Below are 12,242 nucleotides of genomic sequence, written 5' to 3' on the forward strand. Positions count from 1 at the left end.
CCTATACAGACATTTTGATGCATGGTTGGATTATTCAAGCAAAGATAGTAGTGGTGAAGATGGGAGAACTAATATCTAGTTTCAAAGGTCATGTTGAGTTCAACAAAAAATATTGCTGATGCTTGTGCTCATGTGGACATGTGGAGCAGAAAGCAAACCTAAAATGACATTTAACATTACTGGTTGCATGCCAGGAAAGGTTGGAAAACCACTTGTCTACTGCCAATCAAACATTTGTTTCTAAATGTATCTGCAGTTCTTGTGTTGTCGCCTGATTGAGCTGATTTAAGAAATGGTAATTTAAATTTGAGAATAATGTTTGTCACTTCAAAAGTTTCTGACTTGATCATTTTAATATTATAGTGGCGTTTGCATTTTTCCGTGGCAGGGACTCTTTGTGGTATGGGATGGAAAATGGTTTAATAATTTGAGAGCGGGTACCTCTACCAACTTAATAAACACCATTTGGCTAGTTGAAGCACAATTCTGTGAGTATCTCAGTTCAACCCCTGGTAGCCAAGGCAGAAACTGAAGGCAATACCAGAGAAGTGTTCTCATGACGAGCTCAGCTCGTCATGGCATATACCTCTCAGGTGCTCATGACGAACTGAGCTCGTCATGACCACACCCGTTTTTATTATGGTCCAGCACTGCAGGGGAATCGCTCCAGCAGCCATGAGGTTAAGTTCAATCAGTGCCAACAGGTTTAAGTAAAGAAAACAACATAATAAAATTCCTATACCATGTTAGAAAAATAGAAACAAAATGTAATTAACAAAAAACCCAACAATTGTAATAAACGACACTAAACAAGAACTATACATTTTCAGAATTTTAAGGCCAGAAACACAATTGAAAAACAACAGTTCACTGAGACCAAGGAATGATTTCAGGTTGACCATGAAGCGTGGAGATCAGATACTCCAAACAGGTCATCCTGGTCAAAGTGTTTGCCTTCGGACTTACTCTGAGAAAGAAGTCAAAATCTTCCAGCATAGAAGATGCCTGGTAGTTGGCTGCCACTGAAGCCATTGATGGTGGGACCAAAAAGATCAGAGCGAGAAAAAGACAGATTTTGAGCCTGCAGAGGATGATTTATTAGTCTTTTACATTTACTGCTTCAACTCAGTACAAGGTTTTATCTTTGAATGTAGTCATTTTGTTGGTCCTCCAACAAAACTGTTTGTTCTAGTTAATCCTGCTGCATCTAGCTCCTCATGACAGGCTTCTACGCTCCAAGTCTCTCTACAGGAATGTCTCCTGCACAGGCCAGATCCATGAGGTCATCTGGACCCTCTAGAGTGGAGAGTCCTTCTGCTTTTAGTGAACTTGAAGAAGGTAAATAGTAGGACAACCAATTGACCCTTTGACAGCCGGTCCAGTCCCTGGGTGCCAGCAAGGTTCAGGAGTCATTGCATCCATCAGTGCCTTCCTCGTCAGGTGAAAGTTTTTCAAGGTTCGCACATTTTCATAGGATGTAATAGTTAGGTGATGGATTTATCCTATACACTAGGCAATAATTGGATAAGCACTGCCACCCAATTTCTAGCTATGTTTTGTAGTCCCACACCTTCTTTTACAGCACTTCCTCTATACTTTAATATAACATTACCCAGGCACCTCAGCTTCAATATGGCAGACTGCTACTACCACCTTGTAGGCCTGTCTTCAGCTCCTTAGACACTCACCTATTTAGATGAGATCTTCACCTGCCTTAGAGAGCCAACATTGGTTCTCTTCACCATGTTTAAAAAGGTAGTGCCACAACTGTCCTTTGATCTGCAAACAGTTACTTTCCACTACAAGATAACTAATCTCTGCTCTGTTGACAATAAGTAAGGCTCTCCTGTACTTCCTGAATTCGAAGGCTGCCAATGTCTTCTGAGCAAGGGGGTGTGTATTCCAGCTATGGAGATGCGATGCATAGCAGAACTAGTTTTAAGCCACTTCTGGCTTAGCAACTTAAAGTGCATTCTTATAACCATACCTTTCCACTTAACATATCAAAAATCTAATAGTTACCGTGAAATCAGATTTTGTAGGAATTAAATAAGTAGGAAATAACTTTGAAGGGTTGTGCTAGCAATTCTTAGGGAGAGAAATTAAATTAAATATTTTAATCACACCTAGACCTATGCTGTGTTAAGTGAAAATGCTCTTAGACCTTCAGTCACTGTGAGGATGCACTTTTATAACAAGAGTTAGCCACTTTTTTAATATATATTATTCACCCTGCATTATTTGCTTATAAGGCATATTTCAGGGGGTTTCCATCCATGCATCCGTGATATAAAACAACCTCCCTGTATTCATCAGGACCGCCTCAATGCAGCTCAAATTTAGGAAAGAGTAAAAGGCTCACCTCTTTAAAAAAAAAAACACTATATCACAATGTATTAACCATCCACAACTCGGTTTCTCTCTATTATTTATTGCCTTTGACCATGTACAACACTCCGCATGCTTTTGGATAGGTTTGCGCTATAGAAATACCATGTTCCTTCTTACGTACATGAAGTGGTACATTTTCAATATATAAATATAGGTTTTCTTGCATAGTGCCATCACTATGCCTTGTCATGTGTTAGTGCTATGACTTTAAATTGCAGCCCAACCAGAGCAAAATGGTGCTCTCGACAACCATACATTTTTGTCAAATATGAGGGTTGTGTAAACACACCCTACAGGACACATGCGACATTTATTGCCTATGCTATTAGTGCATTTTCTAAGCCATCTAATCTGGCCTTAAAGGAAAGTTAAACAGATCAATTGGAAGTAGACAATTATACCATTTCCAGTTTAAGGCTGAATCACACACACTCTGGCATTGAATAGCAGGGTCCCCTTGCACACAATCGTAATAGCGTCCAAAAAAGGGTCCAGAAAATAGCAATTAATTTGGAATGATCATTTAGAAAAGTTGAATTTGCTACAGTGACACTATTAAACATGATCTTTTGTGTCAATGTTGTGAGGAATGTTGCTAGTTAGATTTAATCTTCATTGGTTGTGCTGGTTATTAAGCCCCAAATTATTTAGTTAGTGCCTTCCTGGTAAGTGAGATCAATACATTTGTGGAATGCTGATGTAAGTTGTAACTGTTGGTATTGATTAGGCCAGGTTGAAATTTTATTTTCGCCAGTGTAATCTCATGAAATTGTTTGCTTTTTGCATTATGATTGTTAGGTAAAATGCCTATTATGCCACATTGTGTAATTTAGACTTTATTCAGGTAAACATCATATTGTGAAAGAAGGGGAAGAACGCAAGCTGCTGCTGTTTTCTTCACAGGCGACTTGGTGCTATGTTTTTAAGCGAAATGTGTAAAAGTGCAAAAACACAGTTACTAAAAAGATAGAGGAAAATGCCAGACCGACATTTTGCTTAGTAACTCATAATTTTGTGCAATTGTTTTGCAATTTTCCAAAGGAAATTATATTCATTACTTTCAGGCATAGAGCTGATTCACCCTTTGTGAGAGGTTTTTTTCATTTGCCTAATCTTTTCTGACATTAAAGGGAAAGTACTTCGCAAGTGAGTCAGAGAGGGTTCAGGTAGGACTGTTATATTATTTGGGACACACAGAATTTGCAACCAATGTTGAGAGCAGTCGTTTCTCTTTAGTTCTGATTATGCTGTATACATTATTTTGCATGATATCTATTTGGGAGAGGCTTTTACTGCTTAAAAAAAACTCCTGCATTGCCTTCCAGGAACCACACTATGTATTTTAATTGTGAAACATGTGTCTTGATCTTTACTGTGGCTCTTGTAAGGCAACTAATGTCAAGTAAATATGACACTTCTTATGTTAAGAATATATTGCAGAGGATGGAATTCATATTTAATTGTATTCATATGCCGTTTTAGCATCTCAAAAACAAATTCAATGTTCAAAATTAAACAGACTGTAATTTGTAACGTAATCATGTATTGTGTCAGAAATCGGGTTTTTCCATTATATCAGAAGTGGTAAGCTACAAAAATACTTACAGCAGTTACACTTTGAATAAATACTTTGAGTAGAGTACAGAGCATGTTCATCATGGACTTTTTTTTACAGCATCATGATTGAAGGGGGTGCCAGGAACACACTTTGATAAAAAGGGTGTCGTTTTTAAGGGATCTTTTGAATTTGGTTATGATGGTGTAAGCTCTTCCTGTGTGGGGCATGTATGCCTGTGGACAGGACATGGAAAGAAGCTATCCGAATCTTAATGAGGCACCTAGAAAAAAATACTTCATTCCTATGACTGCACTATGTTGTTTTTTATATCTCCAATGTGTTGCTGGTTGTTGCTTATCCAAATGGAGGGTTCACCAATGAACAGTACTTTCACATAAACCTGTGTAACAGCATTGGTGCATTATCCATGTTATATTTTTGGGATGGCGTAAGGCGTGGTTGTTGAACGAATCCAACATACAGAGGAATACTTCCTTCATCAGAGTTTTGGATAAATGAAGGATTGGAGTGGACTTTGCAGATGTTGAGTTGTTGGTATCTGGCAGAGGTACTAATTAATGTGTTGAGGGTGGAAAAGCATCCTTTCAGTGTTGAGACCAGATTGATGTGTAGACAGAGTAATGATTGTTTATTTGGAGATTGATGTGAGAGAAATATTATTTTGTTCGAGGGAAGGTTGAGGGGGATATAATGGGTCAAGGAGGAGTTAATAAAGGGTATTGGATGTACCTGGTGTTGGTCTAGTATTAGCACTGTGTAGACATGAACGTAAATTCTCCAAAATGCCAGGTGGTAACGAAAGTGACATCACACACCATTTGACCTTCACTTTTACTCACACAGACATACTTACACATAAACACATATTCACAAATACTACGCACACCCGGTCGCACATAAACACACTCTCACCCACAAGCACACACACGGCATACATTTAAAAATATTTTTGCTTACCTTAGCTGCCAAGGAAGGTGATATTTCAGCTAATTGTAATCCATTCTTTATTACACTGTTAGTGAATTATAATATATTATTAACATTGATAGAAACGAAAAAAGTGGAGCCCCAACGAAATCCATAAGGACAAGCAGTTCCTGTGTGCCTGGCACTGATTCTGCCCCCTCTGAAGCCAGGGGTTGCAAAGACAGTGCAAGGGGTCACAAAGTGCAAAGCAGGGGACACAGCTGCAACCACTGGCGACCCCTAAATGGCATCCATGTGAGTAGCCAAATACTAACAAATGACTGACAACTGTCAATCCTCCACTTCAAATGAGTCTTTAAGGGAAGGGAGGCATATTTGTATTTACTTGGTGCAGATAAGTTGTGGGAAACTGAACAAGGTGAATTTGCCTACATGTTATAGCATGTACCTAGATGAGAAAAAGAGGAGGACAGTGACTTGAGTGGGGGCAAAAGAATATATAGTCGAATATAGAGAAACCCTCTATAAGTATGTTAGTGCCAAGAACAGACTTTGCCTGTGATCCGATCCTCAAGCTTGATATGATTAAAGACTTTGTTTGTGATTGAAACGGTGGCAGATAGATCAAGGGTTGAAAATGGAGGCGAGCAAGTGGTGGTGGGCAGTGATTTTGAAACTGGAGTACAGATCGAAGTGCTGTCTCAGTGGGGTGTTGTCACTGGATGCCCCTTTCCGGGGACCTACACTAGCTGTTGAAGTTAAAGTACTTATTGGGCTACTGACTGGGATTTGAAGAATGATAGGTGGATATAAATAGAGGAGAAGTGTATTTACATTGGCAGAATAATAGCAGTTTGAAGTATGGTTTATATAAGTCACACAATGGGTAAAGGGTGAACACATCAGATTGATTAAAAAAGAGTCAGTGTGAATATAGTTTGTATGAGTTTAGCATCAAATGAGTCTTAAGGGACTAGTAAGGAGACTTCCTAATAGATGATGGGGTTAAAGTTAGCGTGTCAGATGGGACATAAGATTGTGAGAGATGCCCAAGGATAAAGGTGAATTTCACACGGAGCAGCAGCACTGTTTGTAAGGAAAGAATGAACTTTAATTGAGAAGCAGAATTGAGGCAGAAGGGGTTGATTGTTTAAGGAGTATTTGTGTGTTTGTATGTGAAGACTTGTGATAAATTTCTAGAAGTAGTAGGATTCTGCACAGCCTAATGCAAAGGTAATGATCGGGTGGGAGTGTTCAAATGAAATAAAGAAGTAGGTCTTGACAGCATGACTTTCAGAGTTTTCTAGAGGTGTTTATGGATGCAAATCCCTCCACAACTGAGAACAACACTATATGAACCACAGCCTGACCTTCCACCACGCACCTCGCCCTCACACAGATGCAACAGATCCGCCGCAGCCACACCGGAGGGCACACTTTCTCTCACCTCACCGCCAAAGACTGGCACACACTCCCTCTATACCTCCACACCTCTCCCTCACTCAACCATTTCAGTAAGGAACTCAAGACTGAGACCTGCAGCACATTGCCTGGATACCCCCCGCGGTAATACAGTAATAAGCCACACTGTGCAAATACTGATGGATTGATGATACAGATCATCCTTTACTAAATAGGGGTGAAGTTTCATTTATAGGGTTAAGAGCTGGGATTGGTGAACGATTAGATATGACAGATACCAGTGCATAATTACCTAGCTGAATGAGTCAGTTGGAGCTGAGCTGATGAGATTTCAAGGAGGAAAGGTAGAGGGACTGGCAGTTTTGTAGTTTAGAGCATTTGCCTGTGGTTTTGTGATAACGGTGATTCCACCAAATGGAAGTAGGGACAGTAGTGAGCAGCCTGTCCAGGACTTTGCTGAACTCTTCAAGGTATACACCAGATGAACTATAGTTTTAATAGAGAAGTACAGTGTTTACGGGTGAGTTCAACTGCAAACATCACTTAATATGAGCTCGAATCAGTCTGGAGTAAATTTTCTGACACGAAGTGTGGAGTGCGACATTTAGAGTTTGAGCCTAATCCCGCCTCCCTTATTTTGGCTATTCACTGACATACTTTGCAGGAGTGCCAACAAATATAAGTTCATGCCCAGCCTTTTGTGACAAGTCAGTCAATCATTATGCAGATTTTGACTATCTGGGTGTTTTGTCCCTGCGCCTGCACATAGCGGTTACGGAACCCGCAACGTCTCACAAGACGCTTTTAAAATACAGGAATGCAACAAACAACTGGGGACCCAAGCAGAGCGAAGAAAGAGACACGGCCCCACCATCAGCATTGCCCTCTTGGTAATTCTCATCAGGAAGGTGACATGGTTCCCTGTGTCATTTCATCTTCTGTTCAGTTGAAGTTCACCCTATCAGGCCTGCCTTGCTTTGTCCTGGTGCTACCCCCCAAGGCACAGCTTTTTGCCTCCTCTGCTCCATTCCCTTGCACGCTCTGAATGAATAGCAGATGTTATTCATTTGTGGCATTGCATTCTTCAGCTTCCTTAATGTTTTTCTTTTCAATCACTATGAGCGGCGATGGGAAGTGACATGAAACGGCTCCATTCTATTACCGACGAATACATCTGGCATCGCTTCCATTGTGAGCGAGCCTGTCGGGCAGGCTTCAATTTTGCGTTGGCTGCTGCCACCGCCTGTTTTTTTCTGTCCTCTGATAACTACCTCCATGGCTCTGAGTGACTGACAATGAGTAGCAGCGGCCTTCAAAACAGAAACTTTCACTTCGTTTTCTAACGGGATTTAATTCAAAGCAATTTATCGCATCACTTTCAATTTCCATTATTTCCCTTCCACTTTCTAACCCGTTGTATTATTAATGACATTATCTGTCTTCGTGCATTCACTGGCAACATGAGCTCCTTCACGCCAGACCTCTACTTTGTGTGCCTGTTTTCTTGTAGACAGAGATCAAAGAGGTGTATGTATGTAGGTATATGTGTCTACCTAAAAAGTAAATGATTTCTATTTATTTACTTTCATCCACATTATCATATTACGTCGCTACAGTATTTGGTATGAATAATGTTTTCTGAAACACAATGAAGTCGCTTTTTAATAACCCACCTTAACATTACAATACATATCCTTCCACTGAAGTAATTCCTAAAGTCGTAAAAAACACGTTACAATTCAGTACATCCACATGCTTCCTTCTGATGTCTGTATATCTGAGCAGAAAAGTCACATGGGACTCATTCAAAGACAGACCTCGCCTAGGAGTTAGATGACTCTACCACCTACTTAGCATCATAATTTGGGTCCAACTTAATTGAACAAAACCACAGTGTAAGAAGCACAGCACTGGACAAAGCATATATTTTAGTCATTCATGTTTTTTATCCATTCATATACAATAACGGTGTGAGAAACGTGAACATAATGAGATGATGCAGGGCTCACATGGTGATCCTATGTACAACATATAAAACAAAAAGACACTCTACAGTCCCCAATGGTTATATAACTGCTTTTGACCAAAGAAACAGAGAAAAGTTCCAGCAAATCCACAATAAAGTTTTGCGAGTTACAAATGTCAACCAATTGGGGGGGGGATTGGGGGGGGGGGTTGTCGAAGTTTCAACCCCATATTATTTAAGGGGTCTCCCTCAGGACGTAGTCATCTGACTACCACACTTCCACATATAATAGACAAAGAGCAGAAAAACCTAAGTATAACAGCACTGGGACACGTTTTGTACGTTTTGCACTGTGACACATTTTGCTAACAACAAGTAGTTAGCACCACCTCTTAGGTTACTCACCAACTTCATGTGGGTGTAGATAACAACTGTCTGTCTCCATTCATTCTGCACGCACAGGAAACCTTGAATTACTGTTTAAAGGTTCATCCACTCCACCCCTTTGTTATGCACCTGTGGTGACCAGTGGTCAGTGTGCACCTTTCTCCCATTCACAATGCTCCAAAATAAGTGATCATGCTCCCAGTGCATTAAGTGCTCACCTGATAGTGTGAACAGTCTCACCTACAAGTGTATACTGTGTGCCAAGTGGTTATCTGCACGGTGAACATCGCATGTTAGTGCCACCATGATTCCTCATATATGTAGTAAATTACTGCTAACTACTGGTGCTACTACTAGTAAGTGAGTAGTTAACACGTGCATCCATCCTATATCATCATTGGTTCCTGTCCCAAGAGTAGCCAGTGATGTTTATATATCAGATGTCTGGCCTTCTCTTTCAAAGTCCTAGCAATATAATGCGACTAACCATATTCCAAGGTCATTTTCCAGGCGTAGGTTCTCTGTTATGTCTTCCACCCTCTTAGGCCCCTTACTCATAAATTGGAAGATGAGCCATACTTTCCATAGAATCTGTGGCCAAAGCAAAACAAAATGAGTAAACATTTCCATACTGCTCCGCTTGCATGGACTCTTAGCAAACCTATGATTATTGTAATTGACATTCTATGCTCCTGTTTAAAAAGCCACTAGGAACCGGTTCTAAGCACTTCACATGAATATACTGGCAAAAATCACAATATGGTTCCATCAGTTCGAATCTCCAAGCACCTCTTTGCTTCTCCCTCTTTACTATTGGATGGCGTGAAATAACAAAATTGAGGGCACTGGCAAGTAGTATCATTAATTTCTCAGGAAATTTAAAATTACATTTGTTATGTCTCTTCCTTTGCTGGTGTTAGGATGCAAAGGTTAGTTTAACTATATACTATGTTAGTTCCTTAGTCCATTTTTGATCTGTCATATGCAAATACTCAAGAACAGTCGAAGAGATGTTTGCAAATGGATTCTTTAAATTATGGATAGCTTAAGTTAAGTGACAGTAAGGAGTTAGTAGCAGTATGATTGTGAGTAGGAGTATGATTGTGACGGGGGTGGGATGAATAAAAAGTCATTAAAACACAGTCAGGTTTTGGATATGTGTCCAAGTTAGTTTACTCAAATTTGGTTGATGGGCCCAACCAAAAAACAGGATATGTGCTGGATTGGCTCTTTATCAAAAATGATTGTGTAATGACTGTAAAGTCACCAGTTTAGATTGGAGCGGTGACGGTAGGGTCACTTGAAGTCTACCAATCATTTGTAACAAAAACAGAACAGATGTTCCTCATACCAGATGGTAACTGGCCTTATTTCTAGTTGGAAAAATGAGCTTAGTACCACAGCAGAAATAGGCCTTTAAGAGCATTTTATGACATTTAGCAAAATTATATGCCAGGTCTAACTATGTTAGTGCTACAGAGGTAAAGAGAGATGCCAGGGGAAAGTATAGACAACAGGTTGTGAAACAAAAAGGTAAGTCACCTTTCACTGTCAATTGAGAAGTCTAATTATTCACAAAATAATAAACTGCACTGTGGCTTCAATCAAGGCTTGCAATACAATCCAAGAGGAACAGAAAACAAAATAATGAACAATCTAGTCTAAAATTGTCTTAAGCCAAGCATCAAACCCAAGCTTTGGTCAATACTGAGGGGAAACGAGGATGCTCTAACAGGTTTAGAAAAACATGGACTTGCTGACTTCCCAACCTAGGGTTAAAATTAGACCTGGGCAATATTTAAATTATCCCAAAGTAATTCATGTACTTTCAGGTATTTTGCACTGGGCTCGTTATGCGAAATTCCTGAAATTACTTCATACTCCATATTTATGCCGCATTTGGAACTCTGAGTGGTCACCACTCAGGATTTCGGACACGTAGTTGACCTGAGAAAGCATTGCTTGAAGGGCCGGACTGCGAACTGAAACCAGCGCTGGCAAAGAACTCAGACGGCCTAGGGAGGGTCCTAGTGGAAAATGTTGTGGCGCTTGTGTTGCTAGAGTCCGGTATTGCAGCAATGCTGCAAACATGGCCCCCGGTAAAAAAAACTTCCCTCAGGGGCCTAAAACTGGCTCAACCGTGGCAGCCTACCAAGGAAGCGCCCAGTGCCCGCTACGGCCAGTCTGGCCCTGATTGCTTGATATTAAATGATGCTCAGCTGGGTTTTGGCATCATTAGCTATGATGCTTGATCAGTGAGTTGCATTTTATGCATCAATCATGCAGCCCCCTTGGAAAGATAACAGTGACAATTGGAGTGTACCAAAAGGAAAATAGGCTGGTTTGTTTCTTGAGCACAGTGTGTGGATGTTTGAGTCCATTATAAACTGTTGTGATGCGTTTGAAGCAGCGCACTAGATGGCTCATTAGCATTCAGGGTTCCATGAAGCTTGCTATTATCAACCCACATTGTTATCATCGTTATGCAAACCTTATTGAATTGCTGATAGGCGTCACTGCCAATATTTCTTCCTCTCCGGTGACTGTTTGAAAGACACTAAAAATTGAACTGAATGCTCTTCAGCTATAATGATGTGGATGGATGTGGCCCTTGTGCTATTAGCTCGATAACGCAATAACATCATTATTGTTTTTCCGAGACCATAATGTTTGATGGTTGATTGGACACTACAAGCTAACTCTGAAAAACGTTGAAGTCAAACGTACTGTTTTTGACTTGATAAAATGCTGCAAACATTTGAACAATTCGTAAAAGAAATTACACCAATAGCAAACTCCGATTTTTCATATTGTGCTGAATTAAGACAGATGGTCTAAAAGTTAGCAATAGGTAAATCATTTTCAATCATTTAGTAGTATAAAAAAAAGCATTACAAATAAAACCGCATTTTTTTCTAACATAGCTATTTCAATAATTCTAATCAGTAGGCTGTGGGATTTATTTAAAACGTGCCTGTTCAGATTTTCTCTTTTTGAATGAGTGCTTTTCTACATAACGAGCGCGTTATTTTAAACAACAGAATTGTTAACAACATTTGCTGGGTGAGTGATGGCTAGAGGGTACTATGTTGTTTTCTTCAGATTACCTTTGCTCCGCAAACATGTGCATAAAGGGAAATTTAACTAAATATGACAAACATAATCTATGGGAATATCATACTACATCGGCAGGGGACCCTACACATGATTGTATTAACACATTTCAATAAGCCTTGAACATACACAATTGAATTGCACATTATTGAATGTACAGCATGCTAATTCTTTTTATATTGAAACGAAATACTTTTCCTTTCTTCTGTGATGCATATTAATAGTATTTTGCATTAGTACAGCACACTCCATTCATCAAGTCCTCGTTTAATATCTGTCTTTAATGTGACAATGGGAGTTACCTTTTCAGCACAGTGCAGCGGTGCGTGCTTTTCTTCCGATGGTTTTCGAGGTGAAACTTTACAAAATAGACATCCCTGGGCCATTTAATCCCTCGGTCATTTCCTCTGAGGGCGGGAAGGGAGGCATGGGCTAGAATTACCAGAGGTGGCTTTT

The sequence above is a fragment of the Lissotriton helveticus genome, chromosome 2_1 (genome assembly GCF_964261635.1).
Source record: "Lissotriton helveticus chromosome 2_1, aLisHel1.1, whole genome shotgun sequence".
NCBI lineage: Eukaryota > Metazoa > Chordata > Amphibia > Caudata > Salamandridae > Lissotriton > Lissotriton helveticus.